This window comes from Macaca fascicularis, chromosome 4 (assembly GCF_037993035.2).
Source record: "Macaca fascicularis isolate 582-1 chromosome 4, T2T-MFA8v1.1".
Taxonomy (NCBI): domain Eukaryota; kingdom Metazoa; phylum Chordata; class Mammalia; order Primates; family Cercopithecidae; genus Macaca; species Macaca fascicularis.
The window spans coordinates 76,923,057-76,948,635 of NC_088378.1; the positions used below are offsets into that span (position 1 = coordinate 76,923,057).

The 25,579-nt window shown below is 35.7% G+C and overlaps 1 long non-coding RNA gene across 5 annotated transcripts in view; it reads right to left on the reverse strand.

The window, feature by feature from the left end:
* Window positions 1-25,579, reverse strand: part of LOC102119720 (uncharacterized) — a 1,100,133-nt gene that overhangs the window by 23,436 nt on the left and 1,051,118 nt on the right. For 4 of the 5 annotated variants that reach the window (XR_006697344.3, XR_006697342.3, XR_010586309.2 and 1 more), the window contains one exon: window positions 16,012-16,188. The exons of the other annotated variant lie outside the window; for it this stretch is intronic. This is a non-coding gene — a long non-coding RNA (uncharacterized lncRNA). The remainder of the gene's footprint in view (window positions 1-16,011; window positions 16,189-25,579) is intronic. 5 annotated transcript variants of the gene reach the window in all.

Genomic DNA, 25,579 nt, shown 5'->3' on the forward strand with positions numbered 1-25,579 from the left:
GCCTCCCAAAGTGCTGGGATTACAGGCGTGAGCCACCGCGCCCACCCTTGGCTACTCATTTTCTTTATATAAGGTTATTGGAAGAGATGTAAGTTTAATCAAAGTGAGGATCTATAATGGAAAAGAGTTACATCACTAAATAGTGTTCTATTAATTTTTCTTATTCAAGAAAAAGATATTAAGCAAGTTTATTTTATTTATGCTCTTCCAAGTGTTAAAATATAATCAGTCAAAGAATAACAATCCTTGTAGATACTTAAAAAGCTAAGGGATGTAAGGGAGGCTGAAAAAGAACAACAAAAACTTATTTCATAAAATAATAAACTAAGACAGTAAAATATAAATGAGATGCATTTACCTACAAAAAGGGTCTTGCTGGATAGCATAATATAATTCAACTTTATGCAGTGTATAAGACACATAACTAACAGACACAATCAGATGTGTGGAAAGTAAAAGAATGGGACTGGGGGGAGAAGACAAAGCAAAAGAGGAAGAAAGGAAGATGGAGAAAAAAAGTTAGGATCTCAACATCTAAAATGGCTTAAATAAGTGCAAAATGCATTATAAAAGACCAATTGTGTAATGATAGAAAGTATAAGTCACAATAAAAACACAACTGTAACAAAAATGTGACAAATAACATAGCATCACAATGTATAGAGCAAAAATCATCAGGATTATAAGAACACACGTCAGCCTTTAACAAACTAAGTAGAATACAAATAAGAACAATGATTGAGATCTAAATAAAATTAATGTGATAGAGGAAGATATACACTTGAAATTATGCATATTACTTAATATTAGGTCATACAGTAAACCACAATAAAAATATGTTTAGTTAATTTTGACTACATTCTATGATTACACATTGTAAAATGAGACATTATTACTGAAATTGTAAGAAAAACTTCCAATAATTTGAAAACTTTAAATATAAAATCTCAAGAAACACATAAAAATTTTTATAGAAAGGAGAAATTACAAACTAAATTAGAAATTATAGATAAAATAAAATTATATGAATATACTGTGTGGCAGAACCTGTAGGACACATCCGCTGCTGTTCTCAGAAAAATCTGGAGTGTTAATATATAGGAATTAGAGAAAGACAAGCAAAAGACAGGGAAGGAATTAATTGAGATAAAATAAAAATATAAATTGACAGAAATTAGAAAAAACTGGAATTTTCGAACAGGTCAAAAAGCAAGTTTGCCCGCTGGATAAAAAGTAATAAATTTGGTTAATCAATGTTTCTTTGAAACACAGAGAAAACATCCATTAGAATGAAGAATGCAATTACAAACATCTATACAAAGGAAAGTTAAGAGGATGCTTTTCTGATTCTACACAAATATGTTTTAAAAGTTTATGAAGTGAATGCATTTCAGAAAATATGTTAACAAAAGTTGACGAAAGACTAATGTTTCTTATTTTCTCCATTTTATTTCATTTCTTTTCCTTTTTTTTTTTGAGACATCATCTCTCTCTGTCACCCAGGCTGGAAGAGGGGCTTATCAGAGTTCACTGCAGCCTCAAACTCCTGGGCTCAAGCAATCCTCCTGCCTCAGCCTTCCACATAGCTGGGATGACAGGTATGCACCACTAGACCCGGTTAAATAAAATTTTTTTTTTTTTTTTTTTTTTTTGAGACGGAGTCTTGCTCTGTCACCCAGGCTGGAGTGCAGTGGCCGGATCTCAGCTCACTGCAAGCTCCGCCTCCCGGGTTTACGCCATTCTCCTGCCTCAGCCTCCCGAGTAGCTGGGACTACAGGCGCCCGCCACCTCGCCCGGCTATTTTTTTGTATTTTTTAGTAGAGACGGGGTTTCACTGTGTTAGCCGGGATCGTCTCTCGATCTCCTGACCTCATGATCCGCCCGTCTCGGGCTCCCAAAGTGCTGGGATTACAGGCTTGAGCCACCGCGCCCGGCCAATAAATTTTTTTTTTTTTTTTTTTTTTGGTAGAGACGGAGTCTCACTATGTTGCCCAGGCTCGTTCTCATGTTTCTTATTTTGCAATACCTAGATACCTATCATCATCATCTTATCACTACTAGACCTCATAATGATCATGGCAGTAAAATGCATTTGAAACTTTGTCCTGCAGGCTCAGTCATAGACTTGGAGACTATTTCTCCATTTTAAGAGAAGATAGACTGGCAATGCCAATTGGATAGAGAAAGGTGGAAGTAATACTTCTGTCTGAAAGCTGCTTTCATGTTGTTTTATTAAATAACTAATTCTTGGAGAATTCCTCAAGGTTTATAGTGGCAAAATAAACTATATGAGATATTTCTTTGATTATTTAGACACAAAATAGTTTTCTGTTCTATAAAGATCTTAATAATAAAACATATTTACATTAAAAAAGACAAAATCCCCCCAAATCTCATATTAGGCGTTGTAAGATTTCCCTTTCATTCACACTTGAACATTAATTAGAACTCGTTTTCTTCTTTTCCTTCCTTTTGAAAAGAATGCTTGAGAGCTTGTTTCATAGACACTTAAAATACTAATCATTTATTTCATAAATGAAAATGTGATGCCAAATTCATAGTTTGAGGATTAAAGTAGTATTGTGTTTCTGTCACTCTTCCTTATGCCCAATTTCCCTTCTCTTGTAAACTTGTATCTTTTTTTTCTGATATCTCTGTATTTTATTGTTTTTAAGACAGCAAAATTTACATTGGAAAATATTACTATAATTTTAGCTGTTACTGTAATTATCTTTTTTTATATTTTATATTTTTGTGTTTCATTGACAATGTAACTACTAACGTGATTGCATCAAAATGTACTTTCTCTAATTTAAATGTAACAAAACTTATAAACATTTAAGTGTCCATGGGACTAGTGGCCATTTGGTTTCTATCATGGTGCAATCTACAGTTTTTTATAAAGATAAATAAAAAATAACATGAGACATGAGCCACTGATGAAATTCAATTTCCATCCCTATTTGCATATAATTAGCAAATATCATTTCTCAAGTGTTTCTGTGGCCCAGTCATAGATGCATGGAAGAAGATAAAGTAAGCCAGTACACACACAGTATCTGACAATAGAAGGCATATAAGCTGATAGGAAAACAGAATAATCACAGAAAATGACTTTAAAAGTCTTACAAAGCACATGCAGAATAAAATTAATGTAAATATTGAATTGTGATGGACAACATATAAGAGATTGGGTGGAGTAGGGTTAAACAAGAGAAGTTTCTGGCAATAGCTACATTTTGAAAAGGTAAAGGATATTTAGGAAGAAATATTGTGAATGTCATGCTCAAATGTAATTATTTTGTCTTGTTAACTCAGTTTCCACAAACCCAGAAACATTGAGATTAATCACAAAATAAGCCAATTTATCCCCACATTTACTCATTTGATAAATCTTAGGGCAGTGATCTTCTCTGGTTAAAAATATATATATATATATTTTAAATATGTTTCCATAACATAAAAGTCCTAACATATTGCCTTTTAACTGATCATTTTGATGTACTTTATAACCATTAACTTATTAATTCTCAGTATAACCCTTGAGAAAGATAGAAGAGAGAATTATTATAACACCTGATTATTAGTCAGAGAGTGAATCAGAGAAAGGTGAAACATCTCATATCAGGTCACACAATTGGTTAGTAGCAGAGGCAAAAATGAACCATGTCAGAAGTCCCCAGCCATAGGCAACCGAGGCTGCCTTCAAAACATCAATCAGTGAACATATTATGTTTTTTTAATGACATGTTAATGGTTTTAAAAAACCTCTCCTGGTTTAGAATATAGACTGGTATGTGAATATCACAAATTAAGTCAGTTAAATTAGTTCCAGTGAAACCCTTTGTCCTTTAAATGAAAAATTAACCAACTTGGTACATAGATCAGAGCCAGACTAGCTTTAATACACTCAAATTCATATAAACCTCGTACTTCCCTGGAGAAAGTTGAGTGTCTAAAGATTTAATTCAAGTTCCAAGGTCAAGCTAAATAGATCTGAATTTCTTCTTAAAATGAGAGTTTCATTCCAATAAGTATCTGACTTCAATTTATTGCTTCTCATATTGGGATGGCATGGCCCAGGTCACCAAAGAGATCAAATCATATGTTGCTACAAAGGAATGTCCTAGAAAGGTTATTTTTCCACTGGTCAGGCAGGGGGCAAATAAGCAATTAAGTGAACAGTTCTCTCCAAGAAGATGAGGTGAGAGGCAACAACTTGTGGTCTGCTTTACATAGAGAAACTTGAGTAAATGGTGCCCTACCTTGCTTTCCAAAGGCTTTTGGTACACATGGATAGCTTTAATCGTATTTCGTGGGCTTGAAAGTGTTGAAAAATATGTTTAAAAAACCCACAAAGCTATTATAAATGAAATACATGGAAAAAAACCCACAAAACATTTCTATTCTACTTTTCAAAATAATGCCATATCAAAAAGATTACAAGTCCAGGGTATGAACACACATGAAAAACCTCACCTTAATTTCTAATTGATAACCATGCTTCATTTTGCCATCATTTCAGTCAACATTAAGTTTTGTTTCTGTTTTTGTTATTGCGTGTGCTTGCTCACATTTTTTAGAAGCGTTCTAACAATACAAATGGCTGAAGTTCCTAATTTTGTAATCGTTTTACTTTTATAGGTTTGGGGAGGTGGGAGGGTAGTGTCCTTGATTTTTAATTCACATTTAATTCTGAATATCTGATCAATTAGAGATAACTGAAAAGTGCTGAATAGATAAGAACCATTTTCATCGGAATTTTTAGCAAAATGCGGTCCTTTGGTGTACTAAAAACACTTTCAATAATAGTGACAACAATGTGTGTTTTAGTGACACACAAAAACAATATTCAAGAACTTCATCAGTGAGGTAGTACCATATTTTTAACATAATTTCAGATGAGATCTTATTAAATTGAAGAAAATAATGAATTTTAATTAACAGCATAATTTTTAACCAAGCTTTTAGAAAGAACATTTAAAAGCATAACTTAAAAATAGCAAAGTCTCGGTTTTGTTACTAAGAGAATCAGAACTTTAAAATACCTTTTGGAGAGATATAGATTATGTCTTGAAAATTCAGGATGACTTTTCCATAGACCTTTGGAAAGTGATTTCAAAGACAAATATATGTAGATAATTAAAGTATACTTATAAGAATATGAGACCCTGAGTGGATGGTGCTCTTTGGAGATCATGTCAAACTAACAAAATTGCAGATGGGATATTGTTGTATGTTGTACTTGACAATGTGGCAAGGTTGAAGAAATGAACCTTGAGGACAGAATGGAACACTTGAAAGTGTGAAGTTTAAAACAAAAATCACTTGGGTATATTTAGTTCAATTATTTAAATTTTTAAATGGCCCAGATAATATCAATATGAACTGTTATTTTCTGTGTGGCACAGAAATACAGGACAAGGACAACATAAATAGCAACAAAAAGAGAACACATTCAAAACAGACATAGGTATTATTCATGCCAAGAATAATAAATGTGCAAAAAAAAAATCCAAAAAATGGTTTCAGAAGAAAGAATATTATAGCAAAAATCCTGAGGAAGGTTAGAACAAAAGGGAAATTCTAAAAGGAAAAAAATCACTGAACAATCTGGGTGTGCAACCCATACTTTTGCCATTTTCTATTCCCCCTAGTCCAGTACTTGGCACTAAGAAGCAACTCAAATGTACTTGCTTGGTACCTCTCAGCATCCAGGACAGTGGCAAGCTAATAGCATACATATAATGTTTCCTATAAACATTTAACAACAAGTTGGCACAATTAAAAAAAAAACAATAATAGAGTTATCCTAACTTACATTTCTCCACTATCTCAAATTAAAATTTAAAGCTAAAGTTAAAGTAGCTAATGTCTTATTCATTTCAGTCTGCTATAACAATATACCATAGACTGGGTAGCTTATAAAAAACAGAAATTTATTTCTCACTGTTCTGTTGGCTGGGAAGTCCAAAAGCAAGGAGCAGGCAGAGTCAGTGCCTGGTGAGGGCCCATTTCCTGATTCATAGGTGGCACCTTCCCATTGTGTCTTTACATGGTAGAAGCGGCAAGGTTGTTCTCTGGACGTCTTTTATAAGGACATCAGTCCCATTCATAACAGCTCCACCTAATCACCTCCCAAAAGGCTTCACCTCCTAATGCCATCAACTTGGGGGTTAGAATTTCAATGTGTAAGTGTTTGGGGAACACAAATATTTACAGCATAGTGACCAGCATTCAAAATCAAAAGCTATCATTATTCAATGAAAACCCAGTGTAGTGTTTCCCACTAGCTCTGCAGCAAATTAAAGGAGATGTGTGGACCAAAATGTGTTATCACTAGGAAATATGGGAAATCACAGACCTTTCCCTGCTCTTGGAGATTCACCATGCTCGCAAGCTGATTAAAGGCTCTGGGAAGTCTTTCAATACACAATCAATTCCTCCTTATTGGATTTAACCTGGTGTTTCTTAAACTTTCTTATCCACAAACATTTTTCTTTAGGAGGTAGAATGACAACCATCTATTGACCTCCCTGAAGCTAGAAAACAGCTTAGAAAATGATGATCTGGAGTATCTGATCCCCAGTTGCCTCTGATGGTCATGTTACAGGGCCATTCAGTCTATACCTTTCTAGAGAATTAAATAACAGGGGATCCAAATAAAACTATACGAAGGCAAGAATTTTGGACTTGCCTAGTTAATCTAAATTTCTTTGAAGTCTTTAAGCCAACCTTGCATGAGATCAGGATCTTGACAGACCATATAAAAAGGTTCAGAGTGACTCTGGTCTCCTAATGACCATTTCTATCTTTCCAGCTCCTTTTTACGACTTTCGCCAGTATTTTTTGACCTTATAGAAACCTTCTTAATCTATTTTATCATGTCTGTCCTATTTCTTTCCCCCACCCATCATGATTGAGTTCCCATGTTGATCATCTGAACTGCTCCTTTCCCAGAACCTCAGTTTCTTTGGTACCTTCATTTTTTTTGTTTACCATACTCATCAAGTTCAATGCTAATCTGCCTTCTCTATGCCTACCTTGGGACAACTGAGTATTGTGGGAGAAAACAACAACCATGCAGAACAAATGTATGATCTTGAACCCCAGCTGGCCTATTATTACCTCACCTCTTCAGTTCCCCTACCTGTTCTCAGAATGGTCGCTTTTTCCTCCACATTCTCCACAGCCAGTTATCTCTACCCTTATCTTTATCTTCAACCTTTTCTGTATTATATTGCCAACGTATTTTCCTCAGGCTGAAAACATACTCAAATGTCTCTCATCCAAGAAAATGTTTCCTTAATTCACTATTCCCAAATAACCAGCTTGGCACTGGCTGAGCTTGATATTCTCTTTTTCATCCAAATTCCTTGAAACACTAGTTCGCGCCCACCATTTCAACTCTTCACTGCTCTACCTTCAGGCCTCCACTGTCTCAACTCCAATGAAACTATACTCATTAAGTTACTAACAGCCCTTGAAATCCAAAGGCATTATTTTCAAGGCTTTACTTGTGTGTGGGTTTTACTTCATTTTTGACATGGCTGATTACTTGTTCTAACTTAGGAGTCTTTATCTTGTTGGAACTTATCACGTCTCAGTTTTGGTTTTTCTTCCATCTCCATTTGTCCTCCTCTGACTCCTTTGTAAACTCTTTTTCTTAACTTACTCATAATGTTTTCATATCCCAGTTCTGCCCTTAGTTCACTAAACTTTTTATTTTGGATACCCTGCCCAAGGGATCTTACTCATGCTTTTCTTTAATGGTTTCCCATTGTAAAGTACTGTCAGTTCAAGCCCCTTTTATCTCTTGCATGGATTACTGAAACAAGATGCTGAAGAATAGTAGTCATATCTCTGGTCCTTTCCTCAGAAAATATTCCCTTCGTTTGGTGACCAAAGCGATCTAGTTAAATGTAAATCTGACTCCTCTGTTTCTCATATCTTATAAGGTGCATTCAGAGGAGGTCTACCTGCTCCGTGTCTACCTCTTCGGCCTCTTTCTTCTCTACTCCCTGCCTTACTGAACTGCTTGCTTACATACATGCTTTGCAGATAATCTATCATTTATTTCTTCTCATCTTTGCTCATGATGTCCCTGAAATGTACTCAAAGATATTGCTCTCTTTTCCCACCACTTGCTTAGATAACTCTTGCTCATCCTTTAAAGTTCAGCTAATGGCTTACTTCACATAAATCTTTCCTAACCTTCCCAAGTTGCCTTAGTTATCTTTCTTCTGTAGACCATTTTGCAGTATATAGTTTGCTATATATAATTTGCTTCACTTACTACACTATAATTATTCTAAGTTTGTGTTATTATTTCATCCAGTAGATTGTAGATTTCTTCTGGCAAAATGTCATATCTAATTAATTTGGTATCTCCAGTGCCTGGCACTCTGCCTAAAACAGAACGATTGCCAATAAATACTGATTGAAGGAAATCATGAATGAACAATACCAGCTCAGTTCACCTAGCCCACTGCAACATGGAGTATTGCTGCATCTTCCTACAGATGACAAAATAGAAAACTTCCACAGATCCCCAAATTAAGCATTCCTCATTTAAGATATGTAATCATCACATTTTGTCTTTTTGAATTTTTGTTTGAATCATATATTAAATGTACTTTGGAATTTAAATTTAAAGGAAAGAACAATGCATCCAGTCCTTTCATAAAGCAAAGAATCTTCTAAACATAGGAATTACTTTAGTCTTTTCTTTCCCCTTTCCTTTCTGTATAAAAAAACTAATTTTTTTTTCCCTATCAATTTGTATTTCCAGGCTTTGAGTTACTCAAAGTGAAATATACCTAGTACTAAACTATATTTAAGAGTCCAGGAAAACAGCCCAGCTCAGAATATGTGATTAAGCTTCATGTTCCTTGTGGCTTTTCCAGTTTTGTGCCATTTGCTCATTAGGATAATGAGGATTTCAGCAGTTTCATGGAAAAAGCTTTGAGTTCCTCTAGTGAAGGGAATCACATAAACATAAAGTACTTTTCAGAACAGCAAGTGCAATATTCAACACTCACTTACGTCTTACTGTCATTATCTCTTAAAAAAGTGAGTGGATTTTTCCCCTGGAATTATCTTCAAAGACTTCTTTGTAGTTGTATTAGTCAGGAAAAATTCAATGTCATAGCCTGAACTTTCCTTTTTCCCCACAACTCCATATACGTCCCATTGTTCCACAAATAAAGAGAGGTGACTGGATGATAAGGGGATTTTTCAGTCATTTTCAATTAGCTGCAGAATGTTTCTTTACAGTAGCTTGGTTTCTGGTTAGCTGACCCACAGAACAATGACGACCACTTTACACTGCAGAGACAGTGCTGACAGCGGGATAATGAGAGAAACTGTCTCGGGGTTTCCCATTAACAAGTGTAACCAAAGCCCCCATTGGCCTTGCTAATGGGTAATAGCATATTACGCTATTGGTGAAGGCCTTTAGGAGATGGCGGACAAAGTTGCTTAATTAGTGGCATCTGAAGTGTTACCTCTACTGCTCTCCTGAATCTTCAGTTTCCCTACAGTTTCTAATTATTTTCTTTTGAGTAAGAATACAGTACCAGATTTCCCAACTTGATTATGCTTTTCCCCCTCATCTGAATGGGTAATCAAGCACATTTATTTCAATCAAAATACACTCAAATGGAACCTAACCACAGACGTATGAATACAAGCAGTTCTGGTATTGATATTGATTTCCCAGTAAATCATCTTAAGCCCAAATGATCAAAAATCAAGACAGGTCAACATCAAAGAAACAGGAATATTGGCATGAAAGCAAGCTCCGTTGATTGGTACAAATTAAAAGATCATTTATTAGTGATTATGCTGTATAATACTGCCAGTGCCAAATGAATGCAATTAAGATGAAATGGGCCCCTGCAGCTATAGGGGTTAATAAAGACTGAATTCCTAATGATTTTTCCATTAATTATGAAGATGTCCACAAAACAGCCTTAACAAAGTGGTGGCCACCTCAGACAAATCTTTGTAATCTGGGTAAAACACCTTCTTTAATTGGCACATTATTAGGATAGTGTAAAGATTTCAACAGTTCCTAATCATCACTTGCTGGATACAAGGTAGGTAGAAAAAGGGTTTAGACCTTATGTGAGGAACAAAAGCAAGAGAACTGATGTTTTGAAAAATCTGAAATAACTCTTATCAGAGTCTGATTAATGACATTGTTTCAAGCCCAGAAGAACAAATATAAAGAGCATCTTCCTTTTTACATAATCAAATTACTCCCCCATATATCAACAGACTTCTTTTCTTTTCCATAAATATGATTTCTGTAAGCCCAAAGGAGAAGAGGAGGGAAGAGAGGAGAAAAGAAGGAGTAGAGAAAGAATGAGGGAAGGAAAACCCCAGAGGGGATAAATTCATAAACAATTCTGAATTGGATGGGGAACACCACATTTCTTCTACTAATGATCAGGCACAAAAGGAATCAGTTCAAAGATGTGCATTCAATCTGCATTTCAGCTTAGATATAGAATTGAATCTGTGGCATCCACTTGGACCTAACAACCTGCTGGTCCTATCCATGGCTAGTCTAATTTAATCCCAATAAAACCAAAAAAACATAAAATCAAAATTAAAATAATAAAATACAAAATACAAATTTTTTAATTAACTACAAGTTGGCTGACCTCTGAAAAAGTATATTTGTGTGTACATACATATACAATACAAATATATGTTACTTTTTCTTAAAGAAAAATATATTACAATGTGCTTTTGAAATTCAGTAATTTTGTACCTTTGTACCCCTCCTTAAAAAAAAATCAAAAGACAATTCACCACTATAAAAAGAGATTATCAGGGTCATAATCAAAATGCGCAATGTCAAAATGAGAAAATGTTGCAAGACGTGTGGGTTTCTGATGCTGTCTCATAGTTCACATACTCTGAGAAATTAACATGCCAGCTGTAACACATACTGGTCTCATCATTATTCCTCTCTTCAGGCTGCCCTTTCTGTGCCTTTTAAGTTGGGCCCTATAATAGACATTTCTGTTTGGTAAGCATGTTCATACCCATTTTAGAGACGTGCAAGACACATGACCATCTGCCACTCTGATGCCCTTAGGCTATGAGGGACAGGCACTGTGCAGATGCGCCTCAAAGCAAAATGGTTTGGATACTGCCTCTAGTACTTATCATATCTTTGACCTTGAGAAAGTCACTTCACTTGCCGGAGCCTCTGTTTTCCTACCTGTGAAATGGCCAATTAATCTGCTCATCTCACAGTTATGACATAAAATCTAAGTAAGATATGTAAAGTTCTCAACCTAATGCTTACTACACAGTAAATATTCAATAACTGGCTGATATATTTTTCCCTCTTTTAATTTATAAATGTTATTATTTTAAAATCATGTTAATATTATTTTAACACTTGTGTTGCTCAGTAAATTAGAAAGAACAAAGCTCTAGAGAGCCTCACAAAATCTTGGCTGGGCCTGCAGTTGGTTAATCATGAAAATTAATTTTCAACCCAAGTAGTTATCAATGTGTGCTCTGAAAATTGTTTACTATGTTTGCTTTTACACCTATTTGTGATATACAGAAACATTCTTCTCCTTGTTTTATATATTTTTACTTATACAATAAATACACAATAAGTAGGAAGAAGGAACATTGGGGGAGGGATTTTCTTTAATTAAAATATTTTCAATGAAATTTCATTCTTCTTGTTCTTTAACCCAGGAAAATAAATTTAAATATCCTTTTGTTGTTTTTGTGTGTGTTGTGTTTCTGCTCTTTTGTGGCATAAAATACATTTCTTAGTAGGTGTGAAAACAGCTTGAAAGCCACTGAATTGGAGTGCAAGCTTCTTAAGGACAGGGCTGGATCATTTTTACTCTTTGTAAAGCATTAAGTATACCGTCAAGAGTAAGAAAAGTGATAGACATCACCGAAAGGAGGCTTGCCTCAAGTCAGAATTTATGAAAAACTATGTATTTGTGGATAAAGACTTCCCAGGAGATAGGAGGCTCAGTTCCAGCCAGCACTTTTACTTTTCAGCTTTGATAAGCAGCAAAATTTCCAGCAATATTAAAATATAAATATCTCTATGAAGATTACTGCTCTGGAGGTCATTTTCTGATTTCCTTTAAAGTCATCCAGTTCACTCAAATGTATTTTTCTGAGTGCCTTGACGGCCTTCCTATTGTGCTTCAAGGATAACCACAAGGGCTGTGTAGCAAGTGTGGATTTTTTTTTTTCCTTTGGAGAAGCTATTTCATGTAATGCAAAAAGGGTTATATCCTCTCAACCTCAGGCTTGAGAGGCAAGCGAGCCTGCCTAGCTACTTCAACGGAAGAAACTTTTAAAATTATTATGGGGCTGGCTGACTTCTTTTTTCTTTCTTTTTTTTTTTTTTTTCATGACTTGATTTTATGCTTTTCCTGAGATGTGGTTTTCCAAATTTTATTTTTATTTTGCACATGTTGTTTCAGACTGGTGAAATGTTCATGAATAATGCTAGTTTATTTTCATAACTTTGTTTTATGAGAAGAAAGTTGCCGAGAGACATTTTCTCAGAATGGAGCAGATATGTTTGGTAGGTGAGGACAGACAGATGGTGTCAGGAGAAATTTTGTGTTATAGAGAAGAATAATCAGTGCTGTGCTTTTCCCAGATATCCACAGCCAGTCAGGCTCCTCTGGGGAAAGGTGCAATTTGCATGTTTCTTTCATCAAATTTTTCTGATGTCATATTAATGACTTAAAGGAAGATAAGCAGCTTTTTTCTTTTGTGTTATTCAAAAACAGAATGGTTCTTTTTTAACAGAATTAGTTTATACGTAAATAAAACACCTGAAAATGGTCATTCCTGGTATATCTCTAAACTTCTGGTCCAATTATGACAAAATCAGATCCATGATAATTTAGCAATTGACATAGCATGCTGGTTAATTTTTACTCATCATATGCTGACAGTGAGCAATATCACTTTATTGGATTGATAACAGAAACTTTACCTTCTTTAGATTTTCAGTAATAAGTTTCATTGTATAATATGTACTGTATACCTTTATCGGGTTGATAATATTGTATACTATTGATATATCAGTGGTTTTGAATTTATAGGTACACCTTTTATACCATTTTCAGACAACAAATAATTGCAATAAGGTTTTGATGTGAATTTTTAGCCTTCTCTCATGTTTTCCTGATAGAATCTTATTTGTGAAAACTCAAGTATATGAGACCAATTCCCTTAACTGTACCAAAAGAGAAGATGTACAGTAGAATTTGGCAGCTGTATTTGGAACGATACGTTCTTGGCTTTCTTGTGTTCTTCTCAGGTGCAAGTTTTTCAGCTGATGGAATCATATATGTCCTATCTCTGAGCAAACCTTGTCCAAATACACATAAAATGTGGAATTAGTCTTACTCTGTTCACTAACACAATATATACCCTGCTTATGCTCCCCACTCCCTACAAAGCAAATCTCATATTTTGCAAATGCACTTACACACACACACACACACACACACACACACACACACACCCCTCCAACAACAGCAGGCACTTGCTGCTAAAACTTAACTCTCTTTTTCCCCTTTCACTCAACCAGCACGAACTCCTACCAAACCCATACCTATACTTTCCAACTCTCCTTTCTCACACTCTAGTACCCCCCAGCGCTCAACAGCCCCCAGTTCATTATACTGTAGATTTACAGCTTTCACTCAGTCAGCTTATATTTATTAAGCTCTACTCATTAAGCTCCAGTTAGTGATTCACAGTAGGCAAAGCTCTGGGATATGACAATGAATAGGATGGACATGTCACTGCCCTTAATTTCAGTTCCTGACAAGGAGATAAGCAACTGCAATATATTAGGACACATGCTGGGTTAGCAGCAACAGATCTCATGAGGGCACACCTTACTGGGTCAAGTAATGTAAGAAGACTCACTGAACTTGAGGTAGACTCTCTCTGTAGCTACTTCTCTGACTGAAGCCCATCATGAAACCGGGCAGCCCTAATGGGGTCCTACTTCTTGGTCCATTCCATGTGCTTAGTAGGAACTACTGTACTCCAAACCAGATGGGACCGCATCTATGACCCTTCTCTGTACACTGCTGCTGTGGCCACATCCAGTCTTTCCCCACATCTCCCTTGGTTGCCTCCCCCTCTGAACGCTGCACTTGGGTCTGCTGGCCATCCTTCTCTCCTTCCCTTCTTCCCTCTAACCTCACTGTTACTTCCTCAAGCCCATCACCATTTGCCTTTGAAACTTAGTACTGTTCCTACTCTATCCCTGGCCTCTGTGGATTTTCATAAAGATAATGTTATAGAGAACATTTACAGACCCCACAATTTGGGAGCAAAATATTACTACAATTTCTTAATGACTGAAGACTATATATGAGGCCTCTATACACATTCAAAACCAGTAGTATATCAAAGGGCTCTTTACTGTCCTATATCAAAACTACTGTTTTGTTATGACTATTTAAGAGACAAGGAAATTACATGGTGATTAAAAGCATAGAAGTCTAAAACCTATCTGTCTGCATTTTTATTCTGACTCCACTGCTGTGTGACATTATTTCTTCACATTTCTGTATCTCAATTTCCTCACCTGAAAAGCAAGGATAAGAGTATCTACATATAAGATTATTTCAGGGGTTTAAAGCTAAATACATGTAGAACACTTAGAAGAGCACCTGGCACAGATAGTGGGCATTCGATTAACATTAGCCATAATTATTAATCTATTATTGTTATTTGTTATTGTTGTTATTGTTAGAGAGGTAAAGGACTCCAGAAGGATAGCAGAGAATCAGGATTTCAACCCTGTTTTGTTCTATTCAGTGAATGAATTAATGACTGAATGATACCACTCTGCCTCCCTCAAAGGGGAACAAGATTTTCCCTCCACTTTGGTCTTCAGTTGCACACTGGATTAATTATACTGCTTAGGTCACCATTTTATCATAAGTCTATGCATAACCTTATTTTCCTTAATTAATTTTTTCCCATAATGCAATAATTACCTGTGGACTACCCCCTTCAAAAAATCCAGGGCCTTAGCAATACATTGTAGCAGACTGTGTTTTCCAAAAGTGACCACAATAACATTTCCAGTTCCACTACTCTTTGAAAACCTTGTCTTCTCCCCCTCCTCATCAAGTGGTACATCTTTTTCCTTTTCCCTTCAACTCAGGAAGGGCTTTGTGACCACCTTGATGAATAGAGAATAAGGTGTAAGTGGTACTGCTTAGCTTCTGGAACTGGATCATGGGAGATAATATGGCTTCTGCCTGTTTCTCAATCTGTCTCTCTTTCTGTTTCATGATGCTCATCCTCAGAGGATAGCTCTAGGCTATGAGAAAGCCCAAAGTAGCCCACTCAGAGGGAATACATAAAAAGGCCCACTTGGAGAGTGTCTGAGGTCTGCAGCAGACAGCACCAATTTTCAGACATATCAGTGAATAACACTATATGATTATATTCCTCTAGTCTTTGACTATTATAGCTCAGGCATCAGACCTGATGAGGGAGAGACAATTGTCATTATTCTGCCTGGTCATAAATTCTTATGACCATCATAAATGACTATTTTTTACCACTAAGTTTTGGGGAAACTTTTCATGTAGTTATATTAAGGAACAGAAATCAGTACCTGAAAGTGGGTTGCTACCATAACAAAAATCTACAAAAGTGGCAGGGGAAATTGGAAGAGTGTTGAAGAGATTGATAGTATCCCAATACAGAGTCATTTGGAAGCTGGAGAAGTTTCATTACTCTCACTGCTGCCACATTGTAGTCATCCAGGCAGTCAAAAAGTCTCAACCAGATTCAAGAGGAAGAAAATAGTCCCCATATCTTTATGTTAAAATGATAAACTTTTGAAGAGCCTATGGGACAAGAAACATTGCTTTGACCATTTTTGGAAAATAAAATCTGCCACAGTCCACTCTTTGATGACCACATTTACATCCCTCCTTCATTAAAAATATATATACTCACCACCTTCCTAAGAGCCTTCATGTTGTCTTTCAACTTCAAATGGAAAATGTCAAGGGTATGGAATCATCTGAAGGCTCATTCACTCACAGAGTTGGTGGTTAATTCTGGTTATAAACAGGGGTAGACATCATGGAAAAGAGGCCAGCCATCATGCCACACCATGTCCGACTTTCTGACCTACAGAAACCATGAGCATAATAAATGGCTGTTTTATTATACAAAGTTTGGGAGTAATGTTTCTGCAAAGGCTTAGTAACTGAAACATACATCGAATTATGTGGTTTCCCTACCCAAGGTAATCATTATCCTGAGTCTCCAATTTGTCATACCCCAACTTTTCATGTTGTATCATTTTTATTGCAACTTTATTAGTATAATAAAAGTGTATATTTTTTACTTTAGTTTTTTTTTAAAAGTAGTCTGCCACTTTTGAACATCTTTTTTTTTTTAACTCAAGCCATTATTCCTAGAAAACTAACTCAGGAACAGAAAACCGAATATCACATGTTCTCACTTTTAAGTGGGAGCTGCCTGATGAGAACACACGGACACATAGAGGGGAACAACACACACTGGGGCCTTTCAGAGGGTAGAGGGTGGGAGGAGGGAGACGATCAGGAAAATAACTAATGGGTACTAATTAAATAATCTATACAACAAATCACCATGACACAAGTTTTTCTACATAACAAATCAGCACTTACACCCCTGAACTTAAAACAAAAGTTAAAATAAAATAATATATTGCCAAGATTCACCCATATTGATGCTTCACACTACAGTTGGTTTGTTGTGACTATAGGCTTATATTTTATTGTGCAAATAGTCTACAACTTATTTATTGTCTTAGCAGATGAAGGGCATGTCACCTGGTGTTTGCTATCGTGAATAGAACTGCTATGAAGAGTCGGGAATATGTCTAGGAATGGAATTGCTAGGTAATACGAATATTCAACATTAAAACATAAATATTCAAATTTGTTGCACCTATTTATTCTACCTCAAGCAGTGGATAAGAGATTTTGTGGATCCCATGAAGGATTTGGGTGAAAAGAATAGGTATACATTCAAATTCTCTTGACCCTGATTAAAATGCTGCTGCTATCACATGAAGTGGACAATACTAGAGATCCCTTGCCTCACTGTGTTGATGTTTCCACATCAGCCATTGTTATAGTCAGACAATGATTTAGGTATTTTAACACACACACACACAGGCACATAGATAGAGAAGAGCATCCTGCCTTGCAGTGTGTGCTCATATTCCTCCTTCCCACCATCCTTGCTGATAATCCAGGTACTTTCCAAATTCTCCTAGCCCCTGAAAGAGGAGGAAGACATGGGAAGGATAAAGATAACAAGTACAGATCTCCAGAGAAAATGTTCAGGCCTGACGAAGGAGTGACTGGCTGGATATTAAAGATTTATAATTCAACTGACTCATGTTGATCGATTTACTTTTGTTGTTTCAGAATTTACACTAAACGTTTTCATTTACTTGTAAGGCAGTCTTGCAACTAGCACTATATAATGTGCTAAGTAGGACGAATGCTTAAGAGGCAAGCAGCTGCCGATGCAAAACAGGCATGAAGCCATACACGCACAGCATGCTTGTAAGGGAGCTCTGTTACAGCAAATCAGGGGAAAGGACAGTCAAGCCATCAATGGAGAATAGAAAATACTAAGGTGTCTATATATTATTTTGAATGACCTCAATAATGTAGCATAATTGCAGATATAACCTTGAAGATTGAAAGGGGAGAATTAGGAAAGTATTGAAGATTTTTTTTTAAAGAAGAAATTGACCAATTAAAAGTCCTGTGTAACATCCTTCTATTTCTTTAGTAACCTATTGATCAGATGAAGGGAATTACAGAAAAGGACACCTAATAGAATTAGAGAAAAGGACACCAAATAGAAAGAACAGTATATCTATGTGTCTACTCATTTATCTATCTATGATAAAAGAAACCATACTTTACCATGCATTATTTCACATCCTTTTAAAAATACTTTCCTCAAGTGTGAATTTTAACAAAAATTTACAAAACATTAACAATCAATGAACCCCCGACATTTGTAAAGAAAGAACATTTATAAAGAAGTGAGATTCCCACAGGAATTCCTTGAGGAAAGCAATTCACTGTACCTCACAGGCAGCAACACTGAGAAAAAATATACTTATTAGTCTATGTATTCAAACAGCCAAATATAGCATTTAATTCAATTATAAGAGACAGTTGACCATTGTCTTTTTAAAAAAATGACAAAATTTGACATTTCAGATGTGCATTTGTTGTATCACTTTTTTTGGGTCACTGTCAGTGCATCTTTATGCAATGTGGCTCATATTAGCATCCTGGAAATACTCTACACATTTTCGTCTATACAATGTAACTGTAAACTAAAATGATGGAGCATCGCATCCATCATTTTGTGGGAAACAAAATGATGGGTCCCACTCAATTCTATACCGTGAGAGAGTCAGAGTTCTGATGAATATGCAGATAAAGCTGAGACCTCCTTTAAGATATCCAGGAGAGCTTTGCCTGGCCTTCTGAACAGAGGGCCTCTGAACGATGTAACTATTAAATATACAATGCAGAAATAATTGCCCTTAACTGGGCAGTGCACACACTGTGGGGAATTTTTTAAGGAGTGTTTTAAAATAGAAAATGGCCCTGTTTGAAAGGAAATGGATTATAACAGTTGTGTCCTTCTGGGATCCCCAGGCATTTCTGCTATGGCTGCCTCCCCAGTGTAGCAGTGAGTCCGTCAGCACTTATCAACATTTCCCAAGCGTTAACAGGGTCATTTGTGTTCTTGCATTTAGATTGCACAAGCTCAGACTTCCAAGTTTTTTTACTTTCAGCTATAATTATTTCTTGTTAGTATATTAATGACAAGTAATATATGCTAGTAGAATCCACTGACAGCAACGAAGCTGGCAAAAAGGATGTAGTCCTATTTCTAAATTTTGTACAGATATACAGGTGTACGAACTTACTCTCCTACTCAAAGTATTTGATTACAGCTTTCCCCTAAAAATATGACTGTTGAGAAATTCCACTAACCCCTTTATTAGTTACTGCTATAGATTTTACTTTCAGCATAAATAGTCATGTTTTATGAGGTACTAGTTTGGAGGTTACATACAGTGATTCAGAGTTCAGACTCTAGCAACAGACAGCAGAGTGATAGAATTCTGGGTCTTTTACTTTTTAGTTTTGTAATCTTGGGCCAGTTATCTCATTTTCCCCCATAAGATGACTACAGTACTAGTATTACATAATCATGACGTTTAAATTAGATAATGCATGTAGAACATTTAGCATAGTGCCCATCACTAGCTGTTACTTTTTAAGCAACAGCTTAAAAAGTTGGGAATTAATACAATTACTTTAATTGTCAGGGCCATAGATCAAATTGATGCAATAAATTGTAATACTAAAAATCACTGAGGATGAGTTTTAAATAATGAAACAAGAAAACCTCCAGCTGATTAGACTCTGCTTGACTCTGGGGGCAGACACTTTTGCATGGAAGGCATTAGTGGGAATATGCCTTTGAGTGACTGCAGAAACTCTTCAAGGTACCACTTAATCTGGAACACATTCTGGTTTCTGACCAAAGCCACAAAGAGGTGTAGTTGAGCACCTATACACTGAAGTAAGCTTCTTGGGAGAGTAGCATCGCCAACAGAATCTACAGTTGTGTAGTAATAAACTTCAGTAGCAATATAAAGAATTAAACCAGACCATTAAATTGCTGTGTCTAAAATCTGTGTGGTTGAGATATGAGGGACTTTTAAACTATTATTGAAGTAGCTTAGAGAAGTAGAGGCAGGAAGACTGAAAAGCCTCTGCAATACTTGTGATTAAGAGCCAAGACTTCAGAGCTGAGCCAATACGGATTTTCTTTTTTACTCTACCACTTACTGGCTATATGACTTTGAAGAAATGACTTGACCTTTCTGAATCTTAGTATCTCACCTATAAAATAAGTACAATAATGTCTATTGTAGAGTTGCCTTCAGGATTAAATGGAACAAGGAATAGAAATTGTCTTGTAGGGTTTCAGCTTATTATGAATTTTCTAACTAACAGCATTATTACATTGCATTTATCAAATCAGCATTGTTAGGAGAAAACAAACATCTATCAATCAGTGGATACTGATTGAGGACCTACTGTACAACAGGTGCCATGGTGATATCATAAAATATATATATATATATATATATATGCAGGGACAGAGAGAGAGAGAGAGAGAGAGAGAGAGAGAGAGAGATGCTCTTTTGTCCCTAAGGATCCAGAGAGTGCTACAGCATAGGAGCTATAGAAACAAAGAGAAAGGAATATCTAAGTGAACTTGAGGCCCAGAGTATTAAAGAGTCAAGCTTAAATTGAGAGTTGACAGATAAATAGCAGGGGCCAGGGAAATTTGTTCCAGAGAGCATTTCTGGGAATACGGACACCACATTCTCAAATGAAGCATCAGCATGTGGCATGTTCAGAGACTAGATGCTGAGCCAGATCAACATGGGTTGGAACACAAGGAAAATATTTAAAATAAGATTTTTAAGGCAAAAGGTGTCTAACCCTACAACACAAATTCTGGTTGCATTGATCTAAATACTTCATTAATTGGGAGGAATAACAAATGTACATGCTAATCCACAGGCTGACCTTTTGGTCCTCTGATCAAAAAATAAGTGACAAGTACTGAACAACAGTAGTCTTTCCCTTTTCTTGTCTTTCATGTTGTACTAATCTGATGTTTATCATGTCTTCAAGGTTATTCTCATATTGCAAAACTCATAAGAGAAAAAGAGCGGAACTGAAGGAGGAGAGAAGCAAACTCTTTACAATTTAGCAAGATATATGTGAAGACATCTCATTAAAACATTGACTGTATGGTTACTCTGTATATAATTATATTGGTAATGTGTACATGGCTCATTTAGTATGTGTTTGTCCAGAAATGATCTTGTTTCTGGCTTCTTTAAATATAATAGCTGGTTAAATTAAATCAGGTACCTGATCCCATGCTAAGCTGTATACATTTGATACCACATGAGATCTCACAGAACAATGATAAAGTAGGTACACTTTGCATTTTACATATGTAGAAAGTGAAGCTTAGAGAAATAATGTGACTTGTTCAGTTTCAAGGAATGAAGAGGACAGGTCTGGGGACTTGAACCCATCCTTTGTGAGTTGAAAGCCTATGCTCTTTGCATTACATTAAACAATAATTTGCTACCCAACAGGAGAGACCATGCCATGCCACGGAAAAGCCCACCTGCACTTTCAGGCATGGTCTTGGAGCCTGAATCCACGCACTCAGAAAAGCAAAGCCCTACATTAAAACAAGACTTCATTAAACAACTGTATTTGTAATAAGTCCTAAAAAACCACTTTTCTCAGTTAATTGGTCCAGTGCTTCTCCAATATATGAAGAGTTAAAATGTTTTTCCCAAGGATGGAATTATATGTCATTAGGACAGAGTTAAAACAGCGGATATGAGAAAAGAAAGCACTTGAGATTGCGACTAAAACAAAGTAAACGAAACGTTTATTCTTCCAGATATCCCAAAGTATAGTCAAAAATGTGGCATGGAAACTCAAGCATTAATCAAAATTAGCCATTTGCCTTGTAAATGAGGCCATTAATGCTCAACTTAAGGTGGACAGTAACCTGTTGCTTCCCTCTAATTGTGTAAGAAAGTTACATACAGCATATATCTGACTGCAGTCTTCTGTAGTTAGCTGTGATTTCCAAATGGCTCGATGTGAAATACAAATCTTACAAGCCATTAGGCTATTAATAGTTGTAGCAAATATTTCAAAATTGTCCATTAGCCAAATAGAGTTGGCTATATTATTGCTTAGATAAATGTCGTAGTGTATCTAGGATAGTAATAAAGTCAAACTTACCTCTCAAATTCCATTCCTTGTGTGCTGTTCCAATCAGGGCACACCATTATGTGAAGAAGTTAATAAATATCAATGAATTGTATTTTGAAAGGTATTAAACAAGTGAACATGTGACACAAAGGAAAGTAGAGTAACTTTTAAAATTCCATAAATATACCAGAAATTAAATGTGTAAACACTGGGTGTGCTTTCTCTTAATAGTCTTCAGAATTGTTCAGGGAAGCCTGTAAATTGTAATAAGGGGAAGAAGCTCTCAGAGAGAAAAGCCTCAAACTGTTCTTAGCTTTGGTAAGCACAGTGCTCTGAACACAGTAGGAACACAATCAATGCCGTGACCAATGGACTCATAAATGTGGAGCGTCTTGAAATTAATGATAACTTTAACATGTCTGAGGCCTTGAACTTATCTTACAAATTGGTCCTTGGAAAGAATAAAAGAAGAAAAATATTAGGCAATCAGAAGTAATGAAGATCTTGTAAAAATAGCTATCTACAAAAGCAGGCTAAGTGAGTCCTTGGACAGTCAGCATATCTACAAATCAGCAGGTCCAGATGATATACCTTCTATCTGTGGGATGAAAGAAACTGGCAAGCATGCTAACTGCATCATTTACAGTTATTTTTGAAAAACTGTGGGGATCTAGAGAACTGCAAGAGATGAAAAGGAAAGAAAATACAATGTTCTACTTACATTTACAAAAGAGATGAAAATGACCCCCAGAAAACTCAATGATAATTAAAGTTAAGGAAAAGGGGGATATTCTAATGGCTTATATAAAGATGACAATTAGAGAACATGTCCATAATCAGATGAAAGATTTTTTAAGGTTAAAATACAAAAGGAATTTGAATATAAAATAATGTGAATTTGAGTAACACTTCAAAGTGTTTGTTCGTAATTGTTTAAGCAATACAATTTTCTCAAACATAAGCTATAGCTACCCAGGCAAAAAATAGTTGTAAGATTATAAATAATAATTATGAACATGCAGTTATCATTTCAAAAATACTAAGGAAATATGATGGTCTTTAACGTCACCTTTCTGTAGATAACATTATTGTGTTTTCATTGAACAAATGTTAATTGAACATCTCTTATGTACCAAACACCACACTGTATGCTGAGATCATAAAGATGAATAGGGCAGGCTTCTTGACCGGTTACACAAGAAGTGTTTAATTAGTACAGGAGCTTGAATATACTAAGCATGTAATAAAGTTGACTATAATTATTGCTAGTTATTAATTTACAAAAACATTTTTACATAGTGGAGTTCCAGTTATTTTCCTATTTGACCTAATCATTGTCTTAATAACTGATTTCTGACAGAGAGATCAAAGGGGAACGTTTTGTGAAATTTTAAGTGGGTAGCGACAGGACACTGATCTTACCCTTTCTCTGTCTCCAGAAAAGGTGACTCATGACTTTTGCCAGTTTTGTTACCTCTTCCCTCCACCCCCATCCCACCACACTTTAAAGCTATTAATCAGGATAAATTTTACTCTTTATGTGCACATTAAATGTATGTACAGCTTTTTGTTCTGGATTCCTATAAGAACTGGAGAACTCTAGCCTTAGTTTCTCATTTTACAGGACTTACTTGTTTTGTACCTTAGACTGTGTTTAAATGAATTTTCATTTCAGAAATACCCTAAGCATTGAATGGAATTTCTGCTTAGTTGTTCTATATCCTTCTCATATTTTGTGCAATTGTGTCAACAGAAGATAGTCTGGACTGTGACGTCAGGTAATAATTTTCATCCTTTAAATAGTGTTTAATGTGCATTTCATTTTAGGGATGCATTTTATTTATATTTCATTAAAATTAGTTTTTAATATTTTTAAGTGGAATATTTAGAGGACAGAGGTATCTCTGACTTTAGAATATGACAATTTATGCATTGAAATTTATAATCTTTTGAGATAATTTAAAGTAGATTATATTAAATAATCAGTGATTTTTAAATAAATATATATGTTATATAGACATTTTTATGCTTATAATTTCACTGGTCATAGATGGCAGATAACTCACAATTGGTGTCATATGAAAAATAAATAACAAGAGCTATCATTTGCTGAGGGCTTACTATATACTGGGCACCATGTTAAGGGTTTAGCGTATTACTTTCTTAATTTTCAAACAGCGTCTAGGTTGATATCATTATTACCAATTTATACATGAAAGTGTTAAAGCTCTATCAAAATCAGAAACCTGAGCTCTTAACCTCAGTTTAATATCTAACGGTGATGTTAAACTATTTCATGAAGTGGCCAAGTACCAGCCTTTCAGAATTAATGTCCTGAAATACATTATATTGGGGGAAGCGGGGGAAAGGAGGAAGGAGGAGCAGTCAGTATATCTTTGTCTGATTCTGAAAGGATACGTACAACAAATGAGTCCTCGATTTCATAAAAACATAAAGTTATAGGTAAATGCCCACACAAAACCGGAGTGAAAGAAAGATGTCCTAGAACCAAAATGAGAAAATAAACAAAGAGAGAGGAGTTAATATTTACTGTGTGCTACACCCTGGGGCATGTATCACATCTCCATGGACTCAGTGACTATGCAAGACAGGCATCTCCCTGTTTCTTCGATGCTGAGATGTCACTGATTATAAGATTTCAATAGTTATAATAATGGGTTTGTTTTAGGAAAAAAAGCTACATGTAATATATAAGTTTCAAACTGACTATACAACTTTACGGTGTAAAAAATAGGTCACAGAACTGAGTAAATAACACATGGTGCCCATTTTGACAGATGTAGAAACTGAAATACAAAGAGCTTAAGCTCAATCCAAAGAGCTGAGATTTATTGAGCCCTTACTATGTACTAGGCACTATTCCAAACACTCTTCATATATTAACTATTTTTAAAACTCACAGCAATCCTCTGAGGTAGGTAGATACCTTTATTATCCCATTTTACTGATGAAGGACGTGAGACCCAAGAGAGTCTATGAAGTGGATAGCTATGCGGTTGAGAATCACTAAAGGCTCATCTACATCCCACCTCTACACAGTAGGCTGTCCTCACCAGTCATATTAGCCTCTGCTTTCTGATCTGCAGAGAGGGTCCCACAATTGAGAGTGTCAGATTCTGGGGCCCAGTTCCTTCTGGTTGGCCTTGGGACACAGAAATTAACCTATCAATTACATGACCGTTTTTTGAGCTCTGGCAGCAAGTTGCCTGACTTCAAACTGTACTACAAGGCTACAGTAACCAAAACAGCACGGTACTGGTACCAAAACAGAGATATAGACTAATGGAACAGAACAGAGCCCTCAGAAATAATACCATTTTTTGTTAAAAACTGAAATGTAAATCGACACAAACCTAAACCTCTGTTATTTTTTATTGTCCTTTCAATAATTCTTCATCTTGCCATGAGATCAATCATCCTATAGCATTTTGGTCTTTTCACATATGACCCTCCAAATCTTCAATGACTATTGCTACGTTCATTTTTTTAGCCTGCCATTCCAGAGACTTTGAGATCTGGCTCAGACTCTCTGTGACCCTGTCTTGCATTGGAAAATAGTGAAAAACACAGGATTTTGGGACATGCTGTTTGGATGTGAATCCAGGTTCTCTCATTTGTTAGCTATATATCTTTAGACA